Source organism: Salvelinus alpinus, chromosome 31 (genome assembly GCF_045679555.1).
Source record: "Salvelinus alpinus chromosome 31, SLU_Salpinus.1, whole genome shotgun sequence".
Lineage (NCBI taxonomy): Eukaryota > Metazoa > Chordata > Actinopteri > Salmoniformes > Salmonidae > Salvelinus > Salvelinus alpinus.
Genome location: NC_092116.1, coordinates 24,340,298 through 24,358,341, shown reverse-complemented (window position 1 = coordinate 24,358,341; position 18,044 = coordinate 24,340,298). Strand labels below are relative to the sequence as shown.

Sequence of the window (18,044 nt, the reverse complement as noted above, 5' to 3'; positions counted from 1 at the left end):
CAAATTCAACCTAGCTAATTTCCGATTTATACGAAATTGTTTGACTACAGAGGTACCAAAACTGTACTTCAAATCTATGATACTCCCCCACTTAACATACTGCTTGACTAGTTTGGCCCAAGCTTGCTGTACAACATTAAAACCCATTCAGTCTGTCTACAAACAGGCTCTCGAAGTGCTTGATAGGAAGCCCAATAGCCATCATCACTGTTACATCCTCAGAAAGCATGAGCTCCTGAGTTGGGAAAATCTTGTGCAATACACCGACGCTTGTCTTGTATTCAAGATCCTAAATGACCTGGCTCCCCCTCCACTCAGTATTTTTGTTAAACAGAAAACCCAAACATATGGCAGCAGATCCACAAGGTCTGCCATGAGAGGTGACTGTATAGTTCCCTTAAGGAAAAGCACCTTTAGTAAATCTGCTTTCTCTGTGAGAGCTTCCCATGTCTGGAATACACTGCCATCAGACACACATAACTGCACCACCTATCACACTTTCACAAAATGCATGAAGACATGGCTAAAGGTCAATCAGATTTGTGAACATAATCCCTAGCTGTGTATTGCCGCTTTCCATGTTGTCTGTAGCTTGTGAGATGTGGAAACACTTTGTTGTTTTTTTTTATTTTGTCTTGCTGCTTTTTGTTCTATGTTGCTCTGTCTGTATGCTATGTCTTGCTTGTCCTATGTTGCTCTGCGTGTGCTCACTGCTCAATGATTGTCTATATTGTAATTGTTTTTAATAACCTGCCCAGGGACTGCGTTTGAAAATTAGCCGGCTGGCTAAAACCGGCACTTTTACTGAAACGTTGATTAATGTGCACTGTCCCTGTAAAAATAAAATAAACTCAAATCAAGTGGCTGAACATTGAAACACGTTTGCCTGTTTGACCCGGACAACCTCCCTGTAGTCACTTTGTCATTGAATATAAAGTATCATATGTGTCTCAGGTCTTGTTGAACATCATTTAACCTCTTACCATTACCTATACTCCCTGTCTACCATTTGTCTAAATGCACAGAGTTGGAAAACATTTAAAACACGTTTTCACTAGATATTGATTACAAGCATCAACTGATAAATACATTACTACATACATTACAATACATACATGCATCAATTACAAAGACATACAAATGTAATTGTATCATAAATACCTATTAAAATAATCAGAAGTACAGTACATATATTATACAGTATATTTTATACAGTATACATATATTAAACAGTGTATATATATATATTATATTGCTGACTATAATTTCTCCAGCAGTCAAATGCATTTTATAACCACACCTATGATAACAGAATATTCCATGCAACTTAATTAGCCTAACCATTAAGTACGGGATTTTGCAGCGATCAATAAGAGAGAACTTAGTTGTATATCCATTAAGTACGGGGTCTGACAGCGATCCATAAGAGAGAACTTAGTTGTATATCCATTAAGTACGGGGTCTGACAGCGATCAATAAGAGAGAACTTAGTTGTATATCCATTAAGTATGGGGTCTGACAGCGATCAATAATAGAGAACTTAGTTGTATATCCATTAAGTACGGGGTCTGACAGCGATCAATAAGAGAGAACTTAGTTGTATATCCATTAAGTATGGGGTCTGACAGCGATCCATAAGAGAGAACTTAGTTGTATATCCATTAAGTACGGGGTCTGACAGCGATCCATAAGAGAGAACTTAGTTGTATATCCATTAAGTACGGGGTCTGACAGCGATCCATAAGAGAGAACTTAGTTGTATATCCATTAAGTACGGGGTCTGACAGCGATCCATAAGAGAGAACTTAGTTATATATCCATTAAATATGGACTTTTCAGCAATCAATAAGAGAGAACTTAGTTGTATATCCATTAAGTATGGGATTTTGCAGCAATCAATAAGAGAGAACTTAGTTGTATATCCATTGCATGTGCATTGCTGATGACTAATACTAACTTAAGTTACCAACTGTTAAATGCAGTTTAAAATGACATCTGCCATTCAAAAAACATAATACTAAACATTTGAATGGGGTCTTACCTATAAGAGCCATCAATATTAGAAAACTCCATAGAAAGTCTCCCATAGTCTCCCAGGAAACCCATGATTGCTAAGGAGCAACCATTCTGTTTAACATTTATACATGGTGAGAATTTGAAAAATATTAAAGCTGTTAAATGAGTAGGTTATTGTTATAGAATTATTTTTATTATGCATTTTATGTAATGAAAATAGATGAATGAAATGAATATTAAAACTCATTTGCTGGTATGGATAGCACATTTGACTCTTAAAACTGAAAAGAAAATCTTGAATAATCTTTGAAATATCTCACCTGGAATTTAGGTTTGGTTTAGTGCTGATCTAGGAACAGGTTTTCCTTTCAGATCATAAGGAACAAGATATGGGGGACCTGATCCTAAATCAGCACCCGTACTCTGAGACACTTTGTGAATACAGGCCCTGGAGTGTGTTTTACATGGCATTTCGTTTTCAGAATGTTTTTACATTGAAATAATAAGAATACAGTTCTAATACAGCATTTTATTTAATGTAACTCACGGACACTACAAGATGTGTAAATACGTCCATTTTCAGTGCATTTGTGAGGGAAAATATAGTATACAACCTATTGCAACACTGCAATGATGCTCAAAACCAAACGTATTGAACTTCCGAAAAACACACTCAAATATATGCACGGTATTTATCGTGAATGCGAAGAGTATCTGTGAGTGAACTGGCAAATTATGGAAACGTTTATATGACCTGAGAATTTGTGAAAAACTTGCAAAGTGAATAGTCAAATTGCAGTAATTCCAATTTATAGTCAAACTATAGGCAAACATATAGCAGTCATTAAAGTAAGCCTTGTCCGAGCCAGAACAACCCATAGGGCAAGAACCTCTGTTTCTGTAGTAGGACAGTGGACTTGTAGACAATCTTAAGACAGTTGTGCTACAAGTCATCTAATGCTATGAGCAAATGTTAAAATGTCATTTTTAAAATGATGATAAAAGTAATTCCGTCCTATCAGAGAGAACTTAGTTGTATAGAAAACTTAGTTGTATATCCATTAAAGTCTACCGAATTACTTTCAATTACTGTCAATAAGTAATTTTTATAGTGACGACAAAAGTAATTCGGTAGGATTTCGCTGTTAGGAGAACGGCATTTACATGGAACTCTAGACTTCTAGAGTTTCGTTTCAGCAGCTTTCATAGCCATATAACCTTGTATGTTGCAACATACTTTGAAACGGCAATAAAATGAACCAGTGGAAAAATGTCAAAGGAGTTCAGCTAACTGCTCAGTGCTCATTAATCTTTTGACATGATCTGAGATGGAAAATGTATGTAATTATATTATCAAATCAAATGTTGTTTGTCACATGCCCTTAACCAACAATGCAGTTGAAGTCGGAAGTTTACATACACCATAGCCAATTTCATTTTAATTCAGTTTTTCACAATTCCTGACATTTAATCCTAGTAAAAATCTTAGGTCAGTTAGGATAACCACTTTATTTTAAGAATGTGAAATGCCAGAATAATAGTAGAGAGAATGATTTATTTAAGCTTGTATTTCTTTCATCACATTCCCAGTGGGTCAGAAGTTTACATACACTCAATTAGTATTTGGTAGCATTGCCTTTAAATTATTTAACTTGGGTCAAACGTTTCGGGTTGCCTTCCACAAGCTTCCCACAATAAGTTGGGGGAATTTTGGCCCATTCCTCCTGACAGAGCTGGTGTAACTGAGTCAGGTTTGTAGGCCTCCTTGCTCGCACATGCCTTTTCAGTTCTGCCCAAAACAATTCTATAAGATTGAGGTCAGGGCTTTGTGATGGCCACTCCAATACATTCACTTTGTTGTCCTTAAGCCATTTTGCTACAACTTTGGAAGTATGCTTGGGGTCATTGTCCATTTGGAAGATCTATTTGCGACCAAGCTTTAACTTCCTGACTGATGTCTTGAGATGTTGCTTCAATATATCCACAAAATTTTCCTCCCTCATGATGCCATCTATTTTGTGAAGTGCACCAGTCCTTCCTGCAGCAAAGCACCCCACAACATGATGCTGCCATCCTCGTGCTTCCTTGCAAGCCTTCCCCTTTTTCCTCCAAACATAGCCATAGTCATTATGGCCAAACAGTTCTATTTTCAGACCAGAGGACATTTCTCCAAAAAGTACGATCTTTGTCCCCATGTGCAGTTGCAAACCGTAGCCTGGCTTTTTTATGGCAGTTTTGGAGCAGTGGCTTCTTCCTTGCTGAGTGGCCTTTCAGGTTATGTCGATATAGGATTAGTTTTACTGTGGATATAGATACTTTTGTACCCAGGGTCCTTTGCTGTTGTTCTGGGATTGATTTGCACTTTTCCCACCAAAGTACGTTCATCTCTAGGAGACAGAATGCGTCTCCTTCCTGAGCGGTATGACGGCTGCATGGTCCCATGGTGTTTATATGTGCGTACTATTGTTTGTACTGATGAATGTGGTACCTTCAGGTGTTTGGAAATTGCTTCCAAGGATGAACCAGACTTGTCAAGGTCTTCATTTTTTTCTGAGGTCTTGACTAATTTCTTTTGATTTTCCCATGATGTCAAGCAAAGAGGCACTGAGTTTGAAGGTAGGCCTTGAAATACATCCACAGGTACACCTCCAATTCACTCAAATTATGTAAATTAGCCTATCAGAAGCTTCTAAAGCCATGACATAATTTTCTGGAATTTTCCAAGCTGTTTAAAGGCAGAGTCAACTTAGTGTATGTAAACTTCTGACCCACTGGAATTGTGATGAATAAACAATTGTTGGAAAAATGACTTGTGTCATGCACAAAGTAGATGTCCTAACCGACTTGCCAAAACTATAGTTTGTTAACAAGAAATTTGTGGAGTGGTTGAAAAACTAATTTTAATGACTCCAACATAAGTGTATGAAAACTTCCGACTTCAACTGTATTAAGCCAACACAGTAGGACTGCCCTCACACTCTGTTTAAGAACATATTTTTTCACTGTGAGATTTATATTTCCATATAAAGTTAAACAGTGTCTTACGTAATTGGGATAAAATAGATTTGAGACTGTCAAGACAGGAGAACACATAATACCATGCAGGCCAAATTTTTATCGCTTTGCTAAAATGGAGGCTTGTATCTTCTAATCATTATTCAGAAGTGTGAAAGACCATGCTTTGGGGAAGAGGGTAATTCATCATAGATTCATCATAAACTACCAGAATATATATTTTGTAATGTTATCTATAGAGGCTTTGTAAAACTTTGCCATTAACCCCTAATTCCCCGGGGATTTATTGTTTTTGAAACTATGATTTTGGAACATTTAGTTTTGAATTCCTCATTTACATTACTGGATTAATAATTGGCTGAAATACACTGAACAAAAATATAAAGCCAAGAAATGTTCCATATGGACAATAAGCTTATTTCTCTCAAATGTTGTGCACAAATTTGTTTACAGCCCTGTTAGTGAGCATTTCTCCTTTGCCAAGATAATCCATCCACCTGACAGGTGTGGCATATCAAGAAGCTGATTAAACAGCATGATCATTACACAGGTGCACCTTGTGCTGGGGACAATAATAGGCCACTCTAAAATGTGCAGTTTTGTCACACAACACATTGCCACAGATGTCTCAAGTTTTGAGGGAGTGTGCAATTAGCATGCTGACTGCAGAAATGTCCGCCAGAGCTGTTGCCAAATACTTGAATGTTAATTTCTCTACCATAAACTGCCTCCAACATAGTTTTAGAAAATTTGGCAGTACGTCCAACCGTAAGCTACAGACAACAAACACAATTGCATTTTTTCGATGGCAATTTGAATGCACAGAGATACCGTAATGAGATCCTGAGGCCCATTGTCATGCCATTCATCCGCTGCCATCACCTCATGTTTCAGCATGATAATGTGTGGCCCCATGTCGCAAGGATCTATACACAATTCATGGAAGCTGAAAATGCCCCGGTTCTTCCATGGCCTGCATACTCACCAGCTATGTAAACCATTGAGCATGTTTGGGATGCTCTGGAGCGACTTGTAGGACGGCGTGTTCCAGTTCCTGCCAATATCCAGCAACTGCACAGCGATTGAAGAGTAGGACAACATTCCACAGGATACAATCAACAGCCTGATCAACTCTATAGTATGTGAAGGAGATGTGTCGCTCTGCATGAGGCAAATGGTGGTCACACCAGATACTGACTGATGCACGCCCTCTACCTTTTTTTAAAGGTATCTGTGACCAACAGATGCATATCTGTAAACCCAGTCATGTGAAATCCATAGATTAGGGCCGAATTAATTTATTTCAATTGACTGATTTCCTTCTATAAACTGTAACTCAGTAAAATCTTTGAAATTGTTGCATTTATATTTTTGTTCAGTATATTTCTGAACTTCCTTGTTGAAGAGTCAGTTTGTAAAGATTACTGTAAAAACTAGCCACAAAAGGTAGAGATTTTACTATCTTCACATAGCTCCATCAATTGTTAGTTTCCTTAAAACATTAATTTCTGAATTATTCTCGCCTTCCTCCATCCATTGTCTTCTTGATGTAACAAAAGCCCCTCTAGCCTTCTCTTTGTAAATTGAATCTAATTCATTGAGCAGTTTATGTAACTGAATATCATACATCCCTGTACCTTCGTTTTGACATTCAGATAGGGAAGTAATTTCACTGACAATGCTTTTAATCCTTAATCTCTTTTTTGATGCATGTTCCTTGCCATGCCTCATTGCCAATCTTCTAATCTTAAACATGAATAATTCACACTATTTCTCATAGTCATCATCATCAATGGATAATGTCTGGTGTTAAATAAGATAATTACCATTTGCTGTGAAGTTTTCAAATTAGATTTGAACGTTTCTGTGAGTCATCACAAAGATTCAGTTTTATTTTTAGTACTTTATGATCTGTTAAAATAGCTGGTGAGTTCTCAATTTAATCAACTTTAGGTTCTAAATCATTGGATATCAGCCATAAGTCTATTCTGCACTGTAGAGTGAAGTATTTTCTGCTCCAAGAGAAATCTTTTACCACAGGTTTTCTATACCTCCATATATCATTAACATTAATACAATTACAGAATGCAGATAATACATTCATTTTCCTAGAGTACATGATATATGTACAGTATATGGTATTGTGTAGGACCATATTAAAGTATCCCCCAAATATCAGCTTTGCAGAAGTAAAATTATCTCAGAGTGAATTTGCATTCTCTTCTATATCTTCCAATAGTTTTTCTATTTGCATTTCTTGAGTTATGTCCATAAACATTGCAAAGTAAGAACTGTTTTTAAGCAGTTTCAATTACTAACAGACCCAGTGACCTCTTGTATAAGTCTTAGTTATTAATACTTTTCTTTGAGAATAGCGACCCCTGCAGAATAATTTATACCATGTGATAACCATAGCTCATTGATAGCTCCCACTGGTTTTTCCAAAATTGCACATCCTCTGAGTATGAATGGCATTTTTTTTAAGAAAATGTAATCTTCCTTTGCCTCTTCACAAAATAGAAAAAATGCTTTTCTTTTTACAATATCCTGTAAACCCATTGTGTTAAAGGATATAAAAAGTAACAACAATAAAAGTAATTAACTACTTCACTGAATTATTGTTGTCTCGCCTGCCCAGCCTGTGTGCGATGTCGACGGCCTCGCTGACTCACACCAAGACCGGGCGCTAGCTTCTGACAAATGTCAATTACTTTTTGTTTTACGTCCACAACGTTGTATTCAGTCAGTTCGTACAGGCAACATCTTATATTGTATCGTTCAGCATTGGAGATTGTCTCCTCCAGCTGAGTGGTTGTTTTATCCATGGTTTTGCACTTTTCGTGAGGGTGCACTGTAGTTCTCTATCTTTTTTCCATTGATCTAAAACGAGATGGCAACCGGATTACGGGCGATTGGGTGTGTCGAAAGGAGTGGGTGTATGGAAAACGAGTCAGCTAGTTTGGCATATTTGTTGCCACTCAAGACTGTTTTGTGTGGCCTATTTAGTATTTTATTAGGGTCCCCATTAGCTGTTGCAAAAGCAGCAACTACTCTTCCTGGGGTCCACACAAAACATGAAACATAATACAGAATGACATAATACAGAACATCAATAGACAAGAACAGCTCAAGGACATACCTACATACATTGGTTTGCACGACGAGTCAATAAACCGGCAACCAGTGCACTGGTGTTGTATGGACATGCCTGACAACCTGAGATCTGACCATGATAATTAAGCTTCCGACTGGGTATCACTGCCATTTTTTCCCCTCCCATTATTGTATATCAAGTAAGACAGCAGCCTACACAAGAAACAACTAATATTGATTGCTCAATGGGGAGGGAATGAACGGCAACAACACCAGGAGCTCCCGAGTGTTGCACCAGTCTAAGGCACTGCATCTCAGAGCTAAAGGCGTCACACATACTCTGGTTCGATTCCGGGCTGCATCACAACTGGCCGTGATTGGGAGTCCCATAGAGCGGCGCGCTATTGGCCCAGCGTCGTCCGAGTTAGGGGTAGGCCGCCATTGTAAATAAGACTTTGTTCTTAACTTACTTGCCTAGTTAAATAAAGGTTAAATAAAATAACGCTCCCACTTGACATGCACTACTTTCCGGTGCTGTGCCGAAAAGCTCCCCCTTTGTGCGCACGCACTGTTTCATTCGATTTTTTATGTCATTTTGATCGCGGGGAGGCACTAGTAATGTCTGCAGTTTTCCTTTTGGTTATTTGTTTCAAGTGTATTAGTCTATAAATAAATCTCTTTGACAAAATTCATCTTATTCCTATTCGACTAGAAGTTGTTCTTAAATGTTTATTACTTGCCTACATTTTACTCCCTCCTCTGTTTAATATAACACACATACATGAATTATTAATTTCGGTTGCCTATCCTGACGTGAAGTTTGTTCTTTAGAAAGTATTTGACTCTGATGTGTGCCACAGAAAGTATTTGACTCTAGCCACAAAATTAAGCAATTTCGAAGGGGGGGGGTCGGTTTGGCTATTTTCTTGCCTGGCGAAATCCCCCCCCCCCGGCCTGGCACACTTCTGAATCATTTTGGTAGCTCATGTTGACCAGTAGTGTGCCACAGACAGCAAAATTAGAGTATAAAGAAACATAAAAATTTATTGTTGAAACATTTTGTAATGTTTAAGAAAATAATGATAATACACAAATATTATCACACAGTAACACAAAAACATCACAGAAAGTTACGTTTGTTAACAAACGTTACATTTCGATCTTTGCATAATAAGATGTAAAATGACAATAAATCAAATATAAAAATACAATAAATAGCATAAACAAATATTGGATAGCTGCAACAGCTCGACTGAACATTTAGTCCACTTTTTATGGAAAGTTTTCCAGGTGATACCGTCGCCTGGAACTCAAGCCTAACCTAGTCCTGATAGGCAGGCCTTGCAGTCCCAAGATAGAAGGGGATAGGAAACAATATATAGAGAATAGCCTTGCCGAAATCCTCCCCCTTCTAAATTCCTAAATTTTGTGGCTAAAGTCAAATGCTTTCTGTGGCACACATCAGAGTCAAATACTCTCTATAGAACAAACTTTACGTCAGGATAGGCAACCGAAATTAATAATTAATGTATGTGTGTTATATTAAACATAGAGCCGGGAGTAAAATGTAGGCAAAAAATAAACATTTCAGAACAACTACTAGTCGAATAAGACATGGGAGAGATGGCGAATTTTGTCAAAGAGATGTATTTATAGACTAAAACACTTGAAACAAATAGCCAAACCGAAAACTGCAGACATTACTAGTGCCTCCCCCGCTATCAAACCGACACAAAAATCAAATGAAAGGCAGGCAGCCCAACGTAATCAGAAATCTCAACTAGCATGCAAGTCGCAGCAATGAATAATTGAGTGCGTGCGCGTTCAAGCAAGTCCGGGGTGGGGGAGAATTCTGTTAGGAGGAGCTTTTCGTCACAACACCGGCAACGGTTAGGAAAGTAGCTTAAGTGCCTAGTATCAGGGTCACAGTAAGCACACTCATACACCGCATGAAGCAACAGTGCACCCATCAGTACTTTTATTTATTTTTAAATCGTATTTTTCATAAGTGAAAATGTAAAATGATTTGTGAAATACGACTCAGACTCATTCTCTGGCTTCAAAACACAAGTGCAAACTCTCGCAGTATAATGTACGGTAGTTGTAGTTGCGTGGTAAAAAACTGAAGAAATAAACACAGCTTAATCAAAACCGTCTACCCACAGACAGAAGGGGAAACCCATGCACATCACAGGGGCTATAAAAGCCAGTTTAGAAAGTTTTCTCACTAGAAGGAGTGCAAGGGCGAATGGAGTTTGTGCACACGCGTACTTCCCAAGAGGCGTTCCCTAATAGAAATATGCAAATACATGCTACAACTTGCCAATAGCATCTCGCTATCTCGTGCTTGGCTTTGCCCACCTGCTTCCTGGTTCTGCCCAGTATGCTTCATGTTCTCCTACTGTATACAACACAGATGAACTATCTTGGGTTAGTTATAAATATATTTTGTCTAACCTATAGCGGAGCGATTTCGACACACCCACTTGCCATATTGAGCTGTAGCTACCCTTCTCAGAAAAGTGGCCAAAGGTCCTTTTCCTATTTTGGAAAAATTACACCCTTCACACACATATACAAATTATCCAGCACTCTAGCCACATCGTTACTTCGGCGAGTTAGCTACTAAAGTATATCCTCTATATAAATGGAATAACGACAGAGTGCAGAGGCAACTCGTTGTCTGTAGCACGAAAGACCAGAGCTAGTTAAAACTATTTGTCTCTCCCTTTATAGGTAGTTATCTACGTGCCAACGTACAAATAACGTGTCTCACATAGCTATAGCTAGTTAATATGGTTCGTAGATATCTTTAAATGTCTAAATGTTGCATTTTCTCCGGGCAGAAGTGAATTATGTTTCTGTGCCTAGCGTTGACAACACATTTAAATGTACTGCTCAAGAATCAATACACCACGGAGTACCGCAGGTTTAAGAAGTCTGGACAATGCACCACTGGAGAAACACGTTCTACATTTTGTATTGAAGTGCGTGACGTATACACATGAAATATAATTGATTATGTAGTAACTATATAAGTATTTTTTCAAAATGTATAACAAAAAATCACCTGGCAGCGGCGGGATTCGAACCCGCGCCTCCGAAGAGACTGGAGCCTTAATCCAGCGCCTTAGACCGCTCGGCCACGCTACCGATGGTAAGTGTGTGATGTGTTAGAGCTTTTAACTCAACCAGAAGGGAATATATTTCTACTCAATAGTTTATTTGATGGAAAAGTTTTAATTCGTCTGACTATCACTTCAAAATCAGTAGACCTGTCGCACTAGTTATCTCCCAATGGTACTGAAAACGTGTGTTTATTCAGAACGCAGACACACCAACCTTGTACACTACCGCCCTCTACTGGTTGAAGAGGCAGTGCAATAACTATCACGCACCAATCGGGCAAGGTCAACTTTTTATTTTGTATTTATTTTTATTGAACCTTTATTTAACAAGGCAAGTCAGTTAAGAACAAATTATTATTTACAATGACGGCCTATCAAAAGGCCTCCTACGGGGACGGGGGCTGGGATTAAAAATTAAATAAGAAACAAAGCCACATCATGAAAAGAGAGACACCACAACACTAAAAGAGAGACACCACAACACTAAAAGAGAGGCTTAAGACAACAACATAGCATGGCAGCAACACATGAAAACCCAGCATGGCAGCAACACAGCATTACAACAGCATGGTAGCAACACAACATGGCAGAAGCACAACATTGTAGCAGATCAAAACATGGTACTAACATTATTGGGCACAGACAACAGCACCAAGGGCAAGAAGGTAGAGACAACAATAAATCACATGAAGCAACCACAACTGTCAATAAGAGTGTCCATGATTGAGTCTTTGAATGAAGCGATTGAGATAAAATTGTCCATTTGAGTGTTTTTTGCAGCTTGTTCCAGTCGCTAGCTGCAGTGAACTGAAAAGAGGAGCGACCCAGGGATGTGTGTGCTTTGGGGACCTTTAACAGAATGTGACTGGCAGAACGGGTGTTGTATGTGGAGGATGAGGCCTGCAGTAGGTATCTCATATAGGGGGGAGCGAGGCCTAAGAGGGTTTTATAAATAAGCATCAACCAGTGGGTATTGCGACGGGTATACAGAGATGACCAGTTTACAGAAGAGTATAGAGTGCAGTGATGTGTCCTATAAGGAGCATTGGTGGCAAATCTGATGGCCCGAATGGTAAAGAACATCTTGCCGCTCGACAGAACCGTTACCTGCCGATCTATAAATGATGATGAAACTTGATGATGTCGAAGTGTTATCTTGTTGTGCCTATGTAACAGTATAACTTTAGACCGTCCCCTCGCCCCGACACGGGCGCGAACCAGGGACCATCGCTCCACAAAAGCCGCGGCCCTTGCAGAGCAAGGGGCAACACTACTTCTAGGTTTCAGAGCAAGTGACGTAACTGATTGAAACGCTACTAGCGCGTACCCGCTAACTAGCTTAGCCATTTCACATCCGTTACACCTAAACGAAACAATGTGAACTAACAACAAAACAACCTTAAATTAGGAAAACTAGATATTTCTGCAGCCAGAACAGCTTGTTAATATGATACATACTGATGCAGTAGTTATTAATAATCAAGTAATCACATAACATTATTTGTGACTCAATAACCTTGTAGGATAAACGTAACGCTTTATCCTCAGCCTGAGCATAAGATAGTGCACAATGAGGATTTACACCGGCATTTTACCCATCTACACGAACTGGCACCCGTGTCTCACTGGGCCATGGCTCTGGCGGACCTGCTCTGATTTGGGGGCAAGCCCAGGCTTACCTTCTCACAAAACGACAGTCTTGAATGATGCAGAGGTTGTTGATTCTGCTCGCCCCAAGTCTTTAGTGTCACACTCCTGATGGAAACACAATGACACAAGAACTTACGTTAACATAAAACACTGGCAACACACTGCTGTAAGTAGATGGAAAAGCACCACTAAATCAATCCATAACCCAGTGGTCACCGACTCTGGCCCAGGACTAGAGGGTGTGGGTCTATGTTGTAGTTCCAGACACATTTTAACAGAACAGACTACACTTGCGCTATTAAGGCTGGGCTAGATTAAAATCCTGCACTCCCTAGTTTACCATAGATCAGGGGTAACTATAACTACTGCTATATCCCACTGATAAAAGCATCATCTCTATCTGTCACAAGGTGTCATGAAAAACCAATGATCTGATAATGTTGACCGTGGCTGTGAATGATCATTACCCCATTTACATCAAAATGTCCCTTTAATCTACTTCATCCACACATTCAGGCATAACCTAGAATGTATTGTCTGACTAGAACATGTTGTAATCTGGGGACAGCGGAAACCAGATGACTTCCCCAAATCTCTGAAGATCCAAGAGATTACCGGCCGGCCTCCCAAATGGCACCCTATTCACTATATAGGCTACTAGTGCATTATTGACTAGAACCCTATGACCCTGTTAAAGCAATGTGCACTATAAATGGGCAAATTTGTAATGCTGCCGGGGATAACTGCTGCATTCATATGACACCCCTCCCTCACGATAACAGCTGTTATTCCCACTACTTCCAAGACGAGTCGCTCTGATCCACTGATACGAGACCCGAGTCATCCAACCATCCCACATCCAGCTGCCATGCTGTCATTCTGACAAAAAAACACATTGCGTTCTCAAAACGATTTTGAGGTACATTGATCTAATAATTTGTCATTTAGAAAATATATATATCACAGGTGGCTGGTGGCACCTTAATTGGGGAGGGGGGGGGACAGGCTCATGGTAATGGCTGGAGCAGAATAGGTGGAATGGTATCAAATACATCAAACACATGGTTTCCATGGTTTCCATGTGTTTGATGCCATTCCATTTACACCATTCCAGACATTATTATGAGCCGTCCTCCCCTCAGCAGCCTCCACTGAAATATATATATATATATATATATATATATATATATATATATATATATAATCAATTGAACTTAGATGTATAAACGTTGTTATTTAAACCAGTAGGGGAGCCTAAAGATAAATTATCCACTTGGTTAGAGAACAATATTTGGATCTGTTTTTAATTCAATTAGTAACCCCAACCCCCCCACCCTAATGGGGCAAACTGCCCTCAGGGCAATCAATGATACTTATTATTAGCATTTTCCAAATTATCTATAAGTAACTTCTTTGAGTTACACAATAGATTTTGAGATACTTTAGGATGATTTGGATAGGAAGGGCGAAAATAAAAGAGTACATCAAAACCTCATCATAGTGAGGATATTAATATTGTGCAAGTAATTTTGTTCCGATATTTGATTTATTTTATTGAAATAAGATACCTAGACTTTAGCTTTTGAGGTTCAATGACTCTGAAATTCCAAAATAAAACATATAAAATTGGTTTTTAACAAACTAATCTTCAGGGAGTATTTTACCCCATAGAGGGGGCCGTTTTGCCCCCGACAAAACACCCCCTTTCTTAAGTTCATGTTTTTATTGAATAATACAAAATAAATAATAGATGAATTCTTATTTCCCTTCAACATGTGTTTGCTTAAGGATAGCCAGTGTACACATACTGTATCTAAATATTACCAAACGTTGCCTTTTTATGCCATAGACATTCCCTTAAGGCAGGCGTTAGCCTATGACATAACATAAGCATGCTGCATTCATGAATCCACTGTTCATCCATATGATATGAGAAAGAAAGATCATAGCCTTTCCTAACTGTGGGATCCATCATTTAATGCATATGATTACATTAATTACAAAGCAATTAGTATTAAATTAGGGTATGCATGCCATTTCTATTCTATTCCATACTGTGTAGTAAACGTGAACTACAAATTAATTTATACTACTGTATAGCCTAATCATTTTTTCTCTTTAATTGTGTTCGATATTAAATGTTCATATTGTCATGTTTCTAGGCCTACTTTAGCAATGTATTCAATTCAGATTGCGAGAGAGAGCGAGAGAGAGAGAGAGCGAGAGAGAGAGACAGAGCGAGAGAGAGAGAGACAGAGAGACAGAGAGAGAGAGAGACAGAGAGAGAGAGAGAGAGAGAGAGAGAGAGAGCGAGAGAGAGAGACAGAGCGAGAGAGAGAGAGACAGAGAGACAGAGAGAGAGAGAGACAGAGAGAGAGAGAGAGAGAGAGGGGGCTATACTGGAGATGATGGTGTGAGGTTAGACAGGATAGCCTAGCCTAGCCTACTACGAGGGGGAGAGGGTTTGTAGGAGGGGCTTAAACTTATACATCTCTTATATTGAAAGTTCGAGCCAGTGGCTGGGATAATTTTTATTTTATCCTGAAACTGAACAGTAGCCGCTGTAACCATCCACCTCTCGCACCTGGCAATACACCTGCCTGTTGTTACCGTCAACACCCGCACGAGACCTACGGGCTTCACTAACGGTAAGAGGGGGAAAAATCCACCGGCCGGCAGCGCTAGATATTTGGAGCACGTTGTCGGCTGTGAACATAGTCTAGCCTATCGATCACTTACGATAACGGTATCCATCTATGATCGATCATTATGATTTCGTAATATTTTTTAAATAATATTCTAACGAATATTTTTTTTCTCACTTCTAAATACTGTTTTCATAGAGGCAATGTAGCCTATAGCCTACGTGTGGTCGGGTTTTCTGCATAACCTTCAGTTTTTGTACCAAGCATTTTCTCATATTAGGAACCGATTGTCCCACCATCCTATTCTTATCCGCCATTTTGTGTCCAATTTAAGGAATTTATCAGACTGAGTAACGGGATGGTACAGCTAACACAATGATTCGATGGATAGTCTAAGGAAACGGGTTCATACTCCACATTTGAAGCCTAATGTAGGTTTGATATTCTACTGTATAGCATTATGGCATTGTGTGTCTGTCTGTGTTCTAGGCCTATATGCAATGCATAGGGGTGAGTGATGCCGGTAGCCCATATGATTAAATATTGATATGATCAAAGATTCATCCAATCACCGTTGAGGATGCAATCCTGTACCTGACAGCGCCTCAGACTAATTTAATAAATGCATAGTCTGAAACGAAAAAGAAAACGCACATATGTTTATCAGATATCACCTTGCGGCATCACTTTTGTGATATTTGTTTCTTATATCCAATGATAGCTATGCAGTCAATGTGGAACGCTGAAAGCCCCGGCAAAAGCAGTCCCATACGGACAGATGGGTGCGGGCGGAATCGGGGGATATAAGGGGGCAGAGTTGCCAAGTTATGATGAATAATTCCTTTATCCACAACATTGATTCGGAGTATTCCTTAAATTTCGGGTGCGTACATGTGTTCTATGAAAACGTATGTGCGCAATGCCATTGTAGCGGTAAGGGAGCCTCTGAGCGGTACGCCCGCCTCCAGTGTGTCTGCATACAGCATGTGCTTGGTTAGAAGAGTCGTGACAACTACAATTGTGAGGTTCTCTATACGCTGGTGCACGTGTGGTGCCATTTACGTAGGTCCCTAGGTAGGCCTATAAACTTAGGCTATTTCTCAGAAATTACCTATAACAGCAATTCCTGTAATTCTAGGTATAAGTTTACCTTCAATTGTAAAGAAAATGTATAGGCGCACATTTTATGCATGCATTATGGACAATGGTTATTTTCTAGCCTATGGCGGGTTTTATTTCTCCACATTCCATTGGGGTTGAGATACTCGGTCACGGGCAGCACGAGGAGGTGAGTGCTGGAGACGGAGTGAGACTTATTCTTCTATCCAACCTGCCCATACAGTGCGCGTGCCGTGCGCCAAAGAGCGCGTGTGCGTGCGCTCGCGTGTCTGCTCCTTCCCTCGGCCTGCTTTGTGATCTGATTCCACTTGGCAGTTTGGAATTCGGGAATGAAAGAGGGGAGACGTGACTGTGTACTCATGATTAGACGCATCAAGGGACAGTTGGAAGATGAGAGCAGATTCGAAGCATCAACTGCCCAACATTTTATAGATAGACACGTTTCTCTTTCATCCCACTCTGTCGCTGTCGTTCATCCTCTCGCTCTCACTCGACCTCTCTCCCTTTACTCTTATGCATTCTCTCACTCTTTCGGTCTCTCTATCTCCCCACTCTCTCTCTCTATCTCCCCACTCTCTCTCTCTCTCTCTCTCTCTCCCCCCTCTCTCTCTCTATCTCCCCCCTCTCTCGCTATCTCCCCCCTCTATCTCGCCTCATCTCACTCTCTATCTCCCCCCTCTCTCTATCTCCCCCTCTCTCTATCTCCACATCTTTCTCTATTTCCAACCCCTCTCTCTCTCTATCTCCCCCCTCTCTCTCTTTCACTCTCGTTCTGTTTCTATCTCTCTTTTTCTCTCACTTTTATTGTATATATCTATCTATCTGTCTCTCCTGTATGTCTTTCTCTTTCCTCCAACGCTGTGTCAGTCAGACAAATGTATTAACACCTTGTAGCATCCTCCATCCTTCCATCCCTCTGCACCTTGCACATTTACAACTTTCTAGCAAGTCTCTTCTATGCTAGCATCCTTCCATCTGTCTATGAAAATATAGCAAAGCAGCTTTTAACAGAGGCTCCGTAACAAGTAGCCTGATAGACTCAGAGTAAGTAAGCTGTTTGGGACATTAGCCTAAAGCATTTTCAAAGAGCATGCCCGAGGGAGTGGGAGTGTGGCACAAATGGTGCCATATTCCCTATGTAGTGCACTACTTTGACGATGGTCCATAGGGGTTCTGGTGAAAAGTAGTGCACTATATAGGGTATAGGATGCTATTTGGGACGTAGACTGGGAGATTATTCAGTCTATAGGTGCTGGTGAGGCAGAGGGGAAGAGGTGGGGGAGCAGAGGTGAAGGGGAGGAGGCGGAGAGCCTTGCACCATTGTCCCGCCTGAGCAGTTTTATGTTTTATTATGAACGGCCACCCCTGATAGGGGCAA

The 18,044-nt window shown here is 39.8% G+C and overlaps 1 protein-coding gene and 1 non-coding gene across 3 annotated transcripts in view; one reads left to right on the top strand and one right to left on the bottom strand.

Annotated features, from left to right (window-relative positions):
* Positions 1-11,195: 11,195 nt before the first annotated feature.
* Positions 11,196-11,277, bottom strand: trnal-aag (transfer RNA leucine (anticodon AAG)). Its single transcript has one exon. It is a non-coding gene; the product is annotated as a tRNA-Leu (tRNA).
* Positions 11,278-15,285: 4,008 nt separating this feature from the next.
* LOC139561803 (histidine N-acetyltransferase-like) overlaps positions 15,286-18,044 on the top strand; it is a 28,118-nt gene continuing 25,359 nt past the window's right edge. Inside the window, exons 1-2 of one of the 2 annotated variants that reach the window (XM_071379096.1) lie at positions 15,286-15,550; positions 15,882-15,978. The gene's annotated coding sequence lies outside the window, so the exon portion shown is untranslated. The remainder of the gene's footprint in view (positions 15,551-15,881; positions 15,979-18,044) is intronic. The other variant, XM_071379095.1, reaches the window with a different exon arrangement.